This window comes from Rousettus aegyptiacus, unplaced genomic scaffold (genome assembly GCF_014176215.1).
Source record: "Rousettus aegyptiacus isolate mRouAeg1 unplaced genomic scaffold, mRouAeg1.p scaffold_m13_p_2, whole genome shotgun sequence".
NCBI classification, from domain to species: domain Eukaryota; kingdom Metazoa; phylum Chordata; class Mammalia; order Chiroptera; family Pteropodidae; genus Rousettus; species Rousettus aegyptiacus.
In genome coordinates this window covers 29,823,461-29,838,621 of record NW_023416295.1, presented here as the reverse complement: position 1 = coordinate 29,838,621, position 15,161 = coordinate 29,823,461, and the positions used below count along the sequence as shown (strand labels likewise).

Here is a 15,161-nt window from a genome sequence, read left to right as displayed (position 1 = left end):
GCTCTGGGAGAGACTTGGTTTTCTTCCCCAGTTGAACAGGGGGAGGGGAGGAGAATCTCTGATAATGGAGTGGAAAACCACACAGGTAACTGAAAAATTATGGGTCTCAGCCAACAATCAGTAACCTTGAAGGCTGAGCCAGCTTGGAAACAGGAAGTTGAAATATTCGTGCCAAACATCCAGTGTTTACTTAATCACGGCTAATGATTAGCTTCTTAATGAAATTTTACAAGCTCAGTTGAACACAGAAAACACTTGCTTTGCTAAAAGCAAAGAGGTCTATTTGTACTGTAACCAGACATCTGGAGCACAGACGACCCCCAACCCTGAGGCTTACAGAGGCAGTTCTATTCAGGGACTTCCAATCTCTGTGTAAAGATGAGGGTGGTCAAGTGTGATGGGAGAGGAAGGACGGTGACCAACAAGTTGGTCCTGAGCACATCCGCCACATTCATTGATTTTAAAACTGCAGAATTTAACGCCACAAACCCCAACATAAACCTAGGGCATTTGTGCTAAACATAGCAGCTCTCAAACAGAAGTGTGGATGGCCAAAGGAGCTAATACAGTCAGTGGTTAATTCCGAAAAGTGTTTGGGATGGCTTTGGTGTGGCAGTCTAGCCAGCATTGCTTTTGCAATTTCAGGCAAACTCTTCTTAGGTTATATGTAAAATTCAATAAAACAGGAGAGGGAAGGATGAATAGGCAGAGCACAGAGGATTTTTAGGGCACTGAAATTATTCTGCTTGATACTACAATTGTGGACACATGTCATTACATATTTGTAAAAACCTAGTGAATAAACAACATCAAGAGTAAATCTTAATGTAAATTATGAACTTTGGGTGAAAATGATGTGTCAATGCAGATTCATGGACTACAATAAATGTACCACTCAGTAGGGGCATGTTGATAATGGCGAGGCTATGCCTGTGTGAGGGCTGGAAGTGCATGGGAAATTTCTGTACCTTCCTCTCAATTTTGCTGTGAACCTGAAACTGCTCTAAAAAAGTAATAAAAGTCTATTTTTAAAAAGTTCAATAAAAATAAAAGTTTCTAAGAATCTTTTAGTCATACTTTATATAAGATTAAGAAAACATCAATTGCCCAAATAAAAAATTACTATTGTTATCATTTCCATTAGTAATAGTGACAGTCATTAGAAGCTTGGAGAAGGAGATTGATAAAGATGGTGGGTGGGCTTAAAGCCTCTCCCAACGTCTCCACCTCCATGCCTACCCATGCACTTCCTGTCACTGTTGCCGAGGGTATTAATATATTGCTCTAAGAGTCATACCCACAAAAGGAGTATGTAGTGACAGACATTTCTATTGATATTGTAGCACTGACCATTACCGTTGATAACTTGATTAAATACCTGTCTTGGCCACCTGATCATATGATTCAGGAAGACAGGAACCCTGTCCTATTCAACTTAGCATCCCAGCCCCTGGCACAGTGCTGGACACATAGCTCAATAGCTGTCTGCCAATTGAATAAAAGAAGTGAAACAGCAATGGTTACAGTGTTAATTTAACTGCCACATGTGTTTTAAATATAGTCTTTAAATATTCAAGTTTAATAGGGTTTGAGGATATATAACAATCAGATTTAGGAAATGAGTAACACGACCTGTTTTGAAATTGCCAAAGAGCTAAATAAGTCTCACTACATCTCTAGAAAAAGGACTTTTGTTGTACAGCCCCAATGGAATTATATGAGCACAGTTTCACATTTAGCCAAAGACTATTGAGTCATTATTCGAAATTATGGGTAGCAAAATCTTCCTTAACTTTTTCAATTGTACTTACAATTATATCTACAAAATCTACAAGATGCTTTATAAATAAAACTTTGTCCTCTAACAACTACTCTTTTAATAGGAAGTTCAGAAAGAAGATATTTAAATGTCTCCTAATACCAGATACTGCAATTATTCTGTACCAATGTCTGGAGTCAAACTGCCATGTTGTAGCAAAATCAGACTTCTCTGACATTTAGAATCACGTTGAAAGCCAAGATTCTGAATATTACTTTAGGGCAGCTCAACATAATTGTTATTTAGTTTTTTTTTTTTTCCTTAAGATGAAAGCCTGTAAAGGTTTCTTATATAGAACAAGTATATGTTGAAATATATGATTTATCTCTGAGGGAATTTTATTGTCTCCCCACCCCAAGTTTTGAGATATAATTGACAGGTAAAAATATAAGACACAACGTACACAATATGATGATTTGATGTACATACATATTGTAAAGATTCCCTGTGGAGTTAATAAACACATTTATCACCTCCCATATTTACCTTTTTTTCCCCTAATGATTCTACATATACGTGAAAACAATGTAGAATTTGTCTTTCTTTGTCTAGTTTATTTCAGTTAGCATACTATCCTCCATGTTGTCACAAATGATAGGATTTCCTTCTTTTTAAGGCTGAAGAATATTCCTGTGTGTGTGTGTGTGTGTGTGTGCGTGCGCGCGTGTGTGTGTGTGTGTTCCATCCAACACCTAGTTGGTTTCCACACCTTGACTACTGTGAATAATGTTACTATAATCATGGGGGTGAATATGTCTTTTTGAGTAAGTGTTTTGGGTTTCTTCCGATAAACACCCAGAAGTGAAATTGCTAGATCATATGGCAGTTCTATTTTTAATTTTTTGAGAAACTTCCACAATGTTTTCCATAGTGGCTGAACCAATTTAGATTGCCACAAACAGAACACACATGCTCCCTTTTCTCCACGTATTCACCCATGCTTATTATCTCCTGTCTTTCTGATAATAGCCATGCTAACAGGTGTGAGGTGATATCCCATTATAGTTTTTTTCTCACGACTTTTTTTTTATATATAATTTTGATGCACTAATGAAGGAAAAAAGAGAGATATCTCTTATTTACCATCATCATTTTTTAATTTTTTTACTAAATTTATTGGGGTGACATTGATTAATAAAATTATATAGGTTTTGAGTATACAATTCTATATCATCTGTATATTATATCATGTGTTCACCACCTAAAGTCAAATCTCCTCCCATCACCATGTATTTGACCCCCTTTACCTTTTTCTAGACCCCTATATCCCCTATCCCTCTGGTAACCACTAAACTATCGTCTGTGTCTATGAGTTTTCGTTTGTCTTGTTCGTTTGTTGCTTTCAGTTTTATATTCGATTTTATATGAGTGAAATCATATGGTTCTCAACTTTTTCTGTCTGATCTATTTTGCTTAGCATGATAATTTCAAGATCCACCCATGTTGTCACAAATGGCAGTATTTCATCTTTTCTTATGGCTAATATTCCACTATATATATGTACCATATCTTTTTTATCCAATTATCTATTGAAGGACACTTCAGTTGTTTCCACGTCTTGGCCATTGTGAATAAAGCTGTAATGAACAAAAGGGTGCATATATCTTTACGGATAAACGTTTTCAAATTTTTGAGTAAATACGCAGTAGAGGGATTGCTGGGTCAAATGGTAATTCTATTCATTTTTTGAGTAACTTCCATACTATTTTCCATAGAGACTATGTACCAATTTATATCCCCACCAGCAGTGTATGAGGGTTCTTTTTTTTCTCCACAATCTCTCCAACACTTATTGTCTTGTTGATGATTGTCATTCTAACAGATGTGAGGTGGTATCTCACTGAGGTTTTGATTTGCATTTCCCTAATAGCTAGTGAAGTTGAGGATCTTTTCAGATATCTGTTGGTCATTTGTATGTCTTTTTGGGAGAAGTGTCTGTTCAGGTCCTCTGCCCATTTGTTAAGTGGATTGTTAATTTTTTTGTTGTTGAGTTATGTGAGTTCTTTATATATTTTGGATATCAGATCCTTATCAGGGGTGTTATTTGCAAATATATTCTCCCACTTGGTTAGTTGCCTTTTTGTTTTGTTGATGATTTCTTTTGCTGTGCAGAAGCTTATTAATTTAATATATTCCCATTCGTGTATTTTTGCTTTTACTTCCCTTGCCTTTGAGGCTAAATGAATAAATTCCTCTCTCTAAGAACAAGGTCCATGAGTTTAGAACCTGTGTTTCTTTCTCTGTGGTTCTGACTTGCATTTCCCTGAAGACTAGTGATGTTGAGCACCTTCTCATGGACCCATTGGCCATCTGTTATGTCTTCTTTGAGGAAATTCTGTTTTCTAAGCCATCAAGAATAAAATCACAATTGCTATAAAAAGAGAATTTTATAAATAAATGTTTTCATGGGTGCTGAGTAAAATTCTCTCTCTAAAAATACCATTTATCATGATTTTTCTTTTACAAAGAATATAGTCCTTATTGAACATCCTTATTTGGTTCCCTTTCTAACTTATTTTTTCCCAAGTATACAATTTGATAAGTTTTTAAATGTTTAAATTCTGGTAAAATATATGTAACATGAAAAGTACCTAAGATACCACTTTTATAATCCATTCTTAGGATTGGTACAATTGTTACCCTGGGTCCATCTCAGTCCCTGACAAAAGAAGAATGATACAGCCATTATTAAAAGGCTCTGGCCAAGAATGTACCCACTGTGATAAAATCCTAGCAGTACTATTGTAGGAATATAAAGCATGTGAAATAAATGTTCATGTATCCACATAGATAAACCTTGAACACATAATGTTGACTAAGAAAAAGCAAGTTACAGAGGATATAAACAGATTGCAAAGATATACAACAACATCTATTGTTTTGACATATATGTACACAATGCACATGCATAGATTTAAAGGTATAAGTAAAATCAGAGTATTTAAAGACAAGGATGGGGATGATATATAAAACTTAAAGACAGCGGTTCTCCTTGGGAGAGAGAATCAGGAAGGGAGGTGATGGGTCAGGAAGCCTAAAAGAGTCTCTTCAGCTCTGTTCATTGGTTCCTAGTTGTTCATCCCCCATGGAGAGGAGAGTGAGTCAATGAGAACGAAGCCATGGGCCAGCCCTCACAGAGTTGACATGCTAGTGAAAGGAGACAGAACACAAACAAATAAATACACTGTATATGTCAGGCCATGAAAAATGCTAGCAAGAAAAGGTTAGAGGCTGATGGAGGGGGACTATTTTATAAAGGAAGATCAGGGATGGTGTCCCAGATAAGGTGGTATTTATGCAAAGACACGAATGACACAAGGACTGTGTATTTATTTATGTAGGGGGAAAGCTCTACATCTGCAAAATTTTATTTTGATTTTTATTTTTTAAGTAAATATGACAGTGTTCACATTTGTTCCCATCAGTGGTGGGCTCACAGTTGTTTCCTGAATGTTTGAGAATTTTCATACTAAAACAAGAAGATTTTTAAAAGAAAGCCCACTACTATCAATTCCTGAAAGATTTGAAGGAAGGATGTCAGATATCTTCAGATTTCTTCACGATGGAATGTCTTGAGGCTGTGACTGCAGATTCTGTTTCCTTAGGGGTCCTGCATATTGGGGCCCCCTGAAAAACAGCCAGTAATGAAGGATGCTGCCTGCCTTTTAGGTTATGCATGCTTGCTTGTCTGTCTGTCTGAATGCCTGTCTTTGCTCCCCCGATAACAAACATGTCTGTTCAAACACTGAGTGTTCCCACTTTGAAAGGGAGAAGGCAAACGATGACGAGCCAACCCAGCACATGTATTTGAAATATGGAGAAAGGCATATAAACCAAGCAAGTGAGGACACAAGATACAAATCAAGCACTGATGACACAGACAGGACCTCTGGGTGCCGGAGGGAAAAACACACGGTGTCTACACTGGCGAGCTAGAGAGCTGCCATTTATTACATACTCCGATGTCTCTCTTTTCCCTCTTCTCTCCCAAAGAAAGTCATATCGTATCTTAGTGATGGTCTATTCCCACATGCTCGGCAAAGTGGGGGGATTCACAGCTACATAAATCCCTCAGGTCTTTTGGGAGGATAACATAAACTGACTAAGAAAATATATAAGGACGTGTAAGAGGCATCAGCGACAGTGCTACGCCTCTAGTAAGTAATTAATACACATTTAGTGAATGGATGAATGCATAAAAGGTTGCCTCACAGTAATACCGCATAAATTTTTTTTGTGCTCAGAGAATATGCTAGGTCACTAAAGTCTTTCACATACTGTGCCAGAGACTGCTAGTTTGCCCTAACACTTCTTCTTTCATCGTAAACACTTATTTTTAGCTGAGTACATGGACATTTGATATGGTTCTAAACAATATATAAACATTCTGTTCTTAGTGGAAATGTCCTTAAAGAGAAGGGGATTACCCTTCTTCCACTTTCCTCCTTCCTGCTAACTGGAATTTGGATGTGATGGCTGGAACTCAAGTGGTCATTTTGGGCAATGAGAAGCCACCTGCCAAGGATAGCAACACAAAAGGAGACAGGGCCTGGATCCTACCACCAGGGAGTATCATGCTAGCCCTAGACAGCCCATCTCTGCATTTGTTGTACATGGAAAATAAACAAACTTCTTATTTACTAAAATCTACTAAATTTTAGTAAAATAAACTTCTATTCTACTAAAAGCCAAGATTTTACTGTTATTGATTTTCTGTCTAATGCGGTCAAATCTAATTCTAACACATATACATATATCATTTCATCTCCCTAACCATAACCTTATAAAAAGCTTGTTACTGTGCTCATTTTATAGACAGTGAAATGAAGCCAGAAGAGATGAATTGGCTTGCTCAAGGATGCACACGACCCAAGGCTTCTGCCTCTGAGCTGAGCCCAGTGCTCTTTTCCCTACACCACAGTTGCATTTTGGTGCAACTGATGGATTATGTGCAAACAAACAAAATATATCAAGCAGAGACATACAAAGTTTAGCTGTGAAGGAGTTATATCAGAAACTGAGTATGTAGAGGTAGGGGTGGAGAAAGCCAGAAAGGAGTTTAGAAAAAGAAACTAAAGAAGAAAGAGATGGTGGCCTGTGTTACACTCTGGATGACTTTAGAAGGTACACAGCAAGAAACCCATAACTGTCCTAGAGTAATTGCCAGGAACATCCTTTTAAGCAGAAAATTGGCAAGTCACATGGCTATAACCAGCCATGCGACCTCCTAGGGGAAAAGCCCACTCACTCCCCAGGCTTCTACCCAAATTGAATAACATACACATTGAAGCTCTTCGCATTTCTTTTCTTTTTAAGTCAGTTATAATAATAATACATCTATAAAACTATAGCTGGGAAATCCTCTGCTGTCAAAATTATATAGTTATTTAATATTTGAAACCAAAAGTAATATCACCTGGTAAAAATCAGAGCCAACACAGCTAATTGATCTAAAATATAACTTATATCCTTTTAGTTTGTCTTTTAAGAATAGTTTGGGTATTTGGTTGTCTCTGCCCATTTCATGCTCAAAATGAGTCATCTCTTTTCCACAAAGCTCTTTAAAATTTTTCTGACTACAAGTATATTCTGACTGTAAAATAAATTAGAAAATCAAAAACAAAAAACAAAAAATGGAAAACTTTTTTGGAAGCTTTTACTTAATTTTTATCCTAGTTGAAAATAACAACCAAAAATTATTTTTTGATCTTGAATAGCCAAAGCAATGTAGAGAAAGAACAAAGCTGAAAGCATCACACTCCCTGATTTCAAATTATATTACAAAGTTATGATAATAAGAGAAATATGATATTGCCACAAAAACAGACACATAGACCAATGGGAGAAGATAGAGGGCTTGGAAACAAGCCCACACATATACACTTGATTAATTTATGACAAGAGTCGAGAATATACAACAGGGAAAGTACAGTCTCTCTGACAAATGGCTCTGGGGAAACTAGACAGCCACATGCAAAAGAAGGAAACTGAACATTATTTTACATCATACACCAAAATTAACTCAAAATGGATTAAAGATTTGAATGTTAGAACCTAAAACCATAAAATTCCTAGAAGAAAACACAGTTCCCTGTTCCACTTATATTGCACATACCTTTAGCTTATCTTTTAAACTTGCTTATGGTCATTTAACATACAAAAATTTATAGTTTGCATATAATCAAGGTATCCATCTTTTTCATTAGATTTTTATCTTTGCTATTATGCTTAGAAAGTCCTCCCCAAACCAAAATGGCAAAAATATTGTTGCATTCCCCTACTTTAACCTTTTTATTTTCTAATTCTAGAATTTATCTTGATATAAGAAATTTAGTAAGAGTTCAGCTTTCTAATTTTACCAGAAGTTATCTCAACACCATTTATTAAGTAATCTATCTTATCCCAGTGGTTTCAAATGCTTTTTTTTAATACCAAAATTTTTATACCAAATTTTATACCAGATTAGATTTGAGCCTGATTCTTGACTCTCTAATCTGTTCCACTAATTTGATTGTCTACTCCTGTGCCAGTAACACACTGCTTTAATTGCTGTAGCTTTGTCATTTGTTTTAATATATTTTAGAAGGCAGCTATGCTCACCACGATACAACCAATGCCGCCCGTTTTAATATATTTTGGGAAACTCTCTCCTCATTGATTTTCATGAGTTTCCTGGCTTGTCTCAGATGTTAATTCCTCCAGATTTAGTTTAGAATAATCTTGTCAAGTTTCTCCAACCTAAATCCTACCACCCAATTCAACTGCACTGAATTTCTATGTTAATTTCAAACAATTGAGTCTTCTTTCCATCTGAGAATAATGTAGCTCATTTATTCACACTTACATCCTTCCCCCCAAATTTAGCATCTAATATAAAAAGAAGCCATACCCTTTATCCTAGTGATATTTACATTCTCAAGCTCTTTCAAAGTACATCTTTAATTGAGAGATTTTTTTCTTTGTGTTGTAAAAATGTCTAGCAATTACAAAATAATACTAATGGCTTTATATGTGGAATGTTTCCATAGCTCTAAAACAATCACCACTACTATCTGGTGGGTACAAATTGTAGACCATTGCAGGATTTCTCCTCCAAACTCGAAAGCCAGTGCTGGAGAAATGGGGCCTCAAGCTGCTAGCATCCCCGGAGGATAATTAAGAATGATGTTAACCAGACCTGCCTTCACACGTTTTAAATGGCCATGAAGCCACAGAGCTGCAGCCTGCTCAATGCCGTCTGACGTCCATGAATCATTCTCTATAGGACATGGCTTCCACATCACAGGCTCACATTCTGGGCAGTGGTCCAACAAGGAGCAGAGCATGGGACAGTATTGCCAGGCACATGCTAAGAGACAGGTACCCACCCTCAGGATAAAAAGCACATCTCCCTGAGCAGCGATGGGAACGCCAATCTGCCCCAGGGCCTGTGAGCCAGAAGTGCTGACAATGCTTGCAGAACACAGGCCACTGCTCCCTCCAGAGCACAGGCCCTCAGCTTCAGGATCACACTTTAGATTTCCAGATGCAGGTGGCCAGAAAAATCTTAACCACTGAATATTTGCTGATCTCATCCACGGTTAGCAGAACAGTGGCCTACATGCCAGATCTGGCCCACAGATGCGCTTTCTTTGGCCTGAACAATGTTGGACCTTTTTTTTTTGGAACCAACGTTTAACGATTTATAGATTTCCTGTATTTTATCTTTAAAACTTAAAAAGTCTGGGCCACATGGTGCCTACATTCCTGTGCAGCAACACTCGGTGAGAGCTTAGTGGGTCATCATACCCACTGACTAATTTATAGGGTGCCCAGGTCCTTAAGCTAACAAAACATCTCAGGTCTTTATTCCCCTATCGAATTGTTTATTAAAAAATAAAAACATCAAGTAAGCTATATGCAGGTGAGAGAAAATACACAAAAATCTAGAAGCTTAAAAGGCTGTGGTATATATAGTTTGTATTTCTAATGTTCTAAGGAATTTGACATGACAGAATGGAGCTGAGAAAAATTTATAGAACATATTAAATGTATCACTCAAAGTTCTTTAGGTAGAGTCATATTGCACCCTGGGTGGATTCAAAAAATATATTCAATTTTTTTTAAATAGTGCAAATTTCTAGTTATAAAATAAGTCATGAGGATATAATGTACAGTAAGTGAGTATAGTTAATAAATATTGTGTTGCATATTTGAAAGGTGCTAGGAGAGTAGATCTTAAAAGTTCTCATCACAAGAAAAATGTTGTAACTATGCATGGGGATAAATGTTAACTACACTTATTGTGGTGATCATATATGTATATATGTAGCACCCCTATACAAACACACATGTACACAAGAACAAATTACTAGTTTCCTGTGGATAATCTGTCTCGTTTTTTGAAAAAAAAATCCCCTTCTCATACAACGTTGATACATTTTCTTTTTTCACACTTGGATCATCACAGGCCACCATCACCAGAATTAGTACCCACAGTCCAGAGCTACACCTTTAATGATTTTCTCTCCTTTCTTCACTGTAAGTTCTTTGCCAACATAAGCTTAGCTTTCACCTCAAGATTTAGTCTAATATATTAACCTATCATTCCTTCTCATCCTGGAATTGGAGAGAATAAGCAAAATGCACCAATATACTTGGGCCAAATCCTATCATTCTATAAAAACATTAACAGCTTGAAAAAATCATTTTGTTGTATAAAATAGATGGACTAGAATAATCAACTTGAGGATAACCCAAGTGTAAAAAGACATTTTTGAGATTACTGGAACAAAATAAAATCTAATATACACTTGGTATTACATGAGATTTAGAAATTACTGTTCATTTTATTTGGTAGGATAATGGGTGTGTATGTGTATGTGTGTGTGTGTGTGTGTGTGCACACACACACACATTCATATCTGGTAGTGATATTTTAAAAAAGAAATAAACATCATGGGTTTCCTAGCATATGGGACTTATAAATCTTGGAACTAGAGTCTTTCACAGTTGTTACAGACTTTAAACATCACCTCGTCCAGGCATGGGGAAAAGGTTTCAATATATAAGCCAACTCCAATTTAATAGTGTTGTCCTGAGAAGAAATTTTGGTCTTTAGACTCAAAGAAAGAAATAAAAATATATGACCCATTAGCAATGTTGGCCAAGGACATAAGATAGGAGAGTGAAGTCACATGTGCTACCATTAGTCACCTGTAGAACCTGCAGTCTAATAGTATATCATAGAGCATATGACTTGTCAAGTCAGCTCATTACTTCTTTAGACAGCTCTGTCTATTAAGTTATTTTTTATATTTTGAGCTGAAATCTTATTTTCTGTAGCTCACAACCACATGTCACAATGATAAGTTTAGTTCCACTTTAACTTGACAATGTTTGAACTATTGGAGACAGTTCTCCTGTCCTTCCCAAGTCTAAAACATCACTAGTTTCTTCAACCACTGTTCACATGGCATGGTTCCCTCCCCATCTTCACCACTCGCATTGGTGGGCACCAATTTGTCTCTGTCCCTATTCTAGTGCAGTACAGTAACACTGTCTGTTGATGTCGTATTGTCATAGCATAATCCCAAAAATGTTTTTATTGAGTTCAAATTTTGGTTTTCAGAATCTCTGCATTCATTTTGAATACAGATCTTCTACCTCAAGTGCAATTTGGTTAGTCCGATGAAGCCTTCTAAAATCTTTCTAGTTACCAGCCACATCTGGGTCACTTTAAGTGAATTTCCAAAGCGTACAACTGTCTTCCCACATTTCCAGGCCCTGGCATGCCACTAGTCAGAGAAACCACAAAAAGACCCGGAGTACGCTTCCTGATCCTTCCTCAAATCCGTCTACTGATTTTCAATCTTACAACTGAGATCTGAGGGACACTAACTAAACCAGACACTATGTGACAACTTGTCCTCACTGGCAGAAATGAAAACCAGGCCATCACAAATTGACTCAATAAAAGTACTGAAGTAAGGTTTAGTCATTCTCTCAACAGGTGCTTCAAGGACTGGACCAGGCAATTGAGCAAATGAGAATAAATGACATAATGACCACATCATCCAGCAAATATTCTTTCAAAAGTAAAGCACAGATATAAGTAACTCAACTAAAGTGATCAGTGAGGTATAAAGAGATATGGGAGCTGAGAGAAGAGGTAGGGTTCTTTGGATGAGTTGGAGAGGTGGCAGTAAAGGCAGCAGATAGGAAGTAAGAATTAGGATAACTTAGTGGAGGAAGTAATAGGCCTGGAAGGGCAGATGGGATTGGAACAGCGGAGAGGTGAGAAAAGAATAAATACCAATGTGTTAAACAATTTGGTTAAATAAATTGATTTGGTTGAAGCATAGGGTTCATGAATACTATTAGTGGGAAATAAAGTTTGGAAAAACACAAAGAAGCAAAGCTGAATGAGATTGCTTTCTGCATCAGGATCAGCTAACCAAAGGGTATTTATACCAAATAACATGCAACCCATCCAAAGACACAGAGACTGTGGGGAAGAAAAAGAAAGGCCAAAAAATCAGAACCCACCCTCAAATAAATTAGGTAAATAAAGAGGGGTAAAGAGAGAAAAGTAAGGGCTAACAATGGAAGAAAAGAAGTATCGTCTTCCCACTAACAGAGGGGGCTCCTCTATTATTTATTTCCATTTACTGATGTTAAAAGCTTCCTTAGCAGCTTCTCTTCCCTCCTGAAATGACTCTCCAGGCTGAGGTTTCTAATCCTTATTTGTCTTCCATCTCCCTGTGCCCTTTGTTACCTCTCACTTCCCCTAACTACCTAATCCACCCCTAGCAAAAGAGTCAATACGACTGGTCCCTGAGGAGTGCTGGCAAAAGGAAAGCATGATGTTAGGAGGACAGCTCAATGTCTCTAACATATCTGATAACAGTGGGGATCACATGATCTTCTCTATACCCACCTGAGGGGAGGGAAGTGGGGATATGAAGAGGGAGTCGAAAGAAGTATAAGTGGAGGAAAGGGACTGTGGATCCCAAAGAGCCATATGATCACCCTAAGGAACGCAGGCCTTCCTTCTGTTCATTCATCCATTCGATCACTCATTCATTCATTTATTCCTCTCCCTTCTCTGTCACAGTAGAATTCCTTAGGTCTCAGTTTACACATCGCTTCGTCAGTCCCTTGTGATTAACCTAGGGCCATACATAGCATCCTGGATTTTTCCCTTTCAAAAATGCATCGCAGTGTGACTTCTCATCCATTGACTTCTCTGCCATGTTGCATTCTCCATGAGGGAAAGAGGTGTCTTCCCACTGCCGTATCCCCAGTACCTAGCACAGGTTCTGAACTCAATAAATAACCACTGAATATAAGACACTACACAGAAAAAAGTAAGTGGTATCACTTGAAGTCATTAGAATTCTGTAAGACCCCAAATTGGTACGGCCAAGATTGCTAACCATTCACCAAAGTTCATGTTCTCCAACTCTTTTGGGACACAGCTACATTGATTTCCCAGTCCCCCTTGTAGTTAGATGTGAATGAGTTCCTATCAATGGGATGTGAGAGGAAGTGACAATGCCTGTTCCAAGGTGACCCATAAAAACTCTCCCATGCTTTGCTTTCATGCTCTTTCTTTCCTTATGGCTGGCTGGACTGGAGACAAACCCCTCAGGTGACCTTGGAAGCCACATGTGGATACCTAGGACCCTATGTGGAAAAGAGCCACCCTCAAATCTGTTCATAAGAGAACTACTCTTATATTTGAGCCGTCGTACATTTAGAAGTCTATGTGATACACTAGTTAACCTATCTAACTAATTCAGTAACAGAGTTAAATTACAACTCAAATTAAGCTCTCCTAACCTTTATCAGCCAGCCACTGTCACTTCCCTAAGGAGAAATAAAGGCCACTTAGAGGCCAGTACAATCTTTCTCGGTATGTGTGACTGAACAAAAGTTCTGTTTGCTTGTGATCATCAGGAAAAGACAGTAACCTTGCCTTTGGCTTCCCTGGGCTCAGGCCATAGCCACAAAATAGGCTGGGCAAATTCTGGTGATGTCAAAACACTAGACAGTCAGCTTACTTGCCTTGCCTCCTCTCAGAAGTACAGGTCACGCCCCACAGACCTTGGACAAATACCCAACTTCCTTCTTGAGTAGCCTAGCCCTGGCCTCATCTGCGCTTACCTTGCAAAAATGTCACAAAACACTGGCCTGTTGTTTTCAGAGGAGGGGTTGCCAAAATATTTTTCAAAAAGCCACACCAACTTGCACTGCCACAGAACAACGGCTGTACCAAATGACTAGCTTTCTGAATAACGCATTCGGCCAACCAGATAGAGACAGAACCTCAGACATAATTCCTTTCACCATGGCAAAGCTCTTCTTACACTGCAGATGTGTTTGACTCTTTCTGTTGTTTCTACTTAACTCTGAGACTTCAGAGAAAACGTCTCTCCCTGATGGACTGAAGCATTTAGGTAATTGAGTCACATTAAGAGAATTAGTAGCATGTATCGTACATAATTGCTTGTTCAACCCAGGTCTAGGAAACTATTAAAAGGGTAAATTATTGACTAACTCTTGCTTCATTGAAGGTTCGTTTGTTCTGAGATCTTCCCAATATAATGCTTCTTAATCTTTTGGGGATCATAGACACTTTTAATAACTTGATGAAACGTCTTGACCCTTTTATGGAAAAAATATAAATGTCCACAAGTGTACCCGTACATTACATATGACCCCAGGGTGTACACAGGATGCCTTGTTCATCTATGATCCCAGGTTTGTGGGCACTCTAGGGCAGAAGTCAGCAAATTTTTTCTCTAAAGGGCTAGACAGTAAATATTTTTGGTTTTTCAGGCTACATACAGTCTCTGTCACATTTACTCAAATTTTTAATTCCAAAACAAAAGCCAACATGGCTGTGTTCCAAAAAATCTTTATTTATAAACATTGAAATTTGAGTTTCATATAATTTTCATGTGTCGCAAAATATTACTCTTCATTTTTTCAGCCATTTAAAAAATAAAAATCATTCTTAGTTGGCCTGTACAAAAACAGGTGACAGACCATAGTTTGCCAACCCCTGCCGTAAACGTAAAAATATTACGTCTTTACTTTCACTAACTTCTCATGAAAGTTTTACATTTCTTTGCATTATGAACGTAGGCACCAAACCTCAGGATTGTCAGTAGTAACTGTGACTCGGTCACCAGCAGAAATCACAGGCATGCATATACCGCATTAGAGTGGTTTCGAACAGGCAGAATATTGATCATGCTCATCACTATTTTTAAATTATGGTAATTATTAGATACTCTGCTGTATCTTGCTATGTAACTATGTTGATAAAGAAGCACATATATTGTTATATCACAAA

The 15,161-nt window shown here is 37.6% G+C and overlaps 1 protein-coding gene across 11 annotated transcripts in view; it reads right to left on the bottom strand.

Moving 5' to 3' along the window:
- ANKRD44 (ankyrin repeat domain 44) overlaps nt 1–15,161 on the bottom strand; it is a 274,950-nt gene that overhangs the window by 157,802 nt on the left and 101,987 nt on the right. The window lies entirely within an intron of this gene.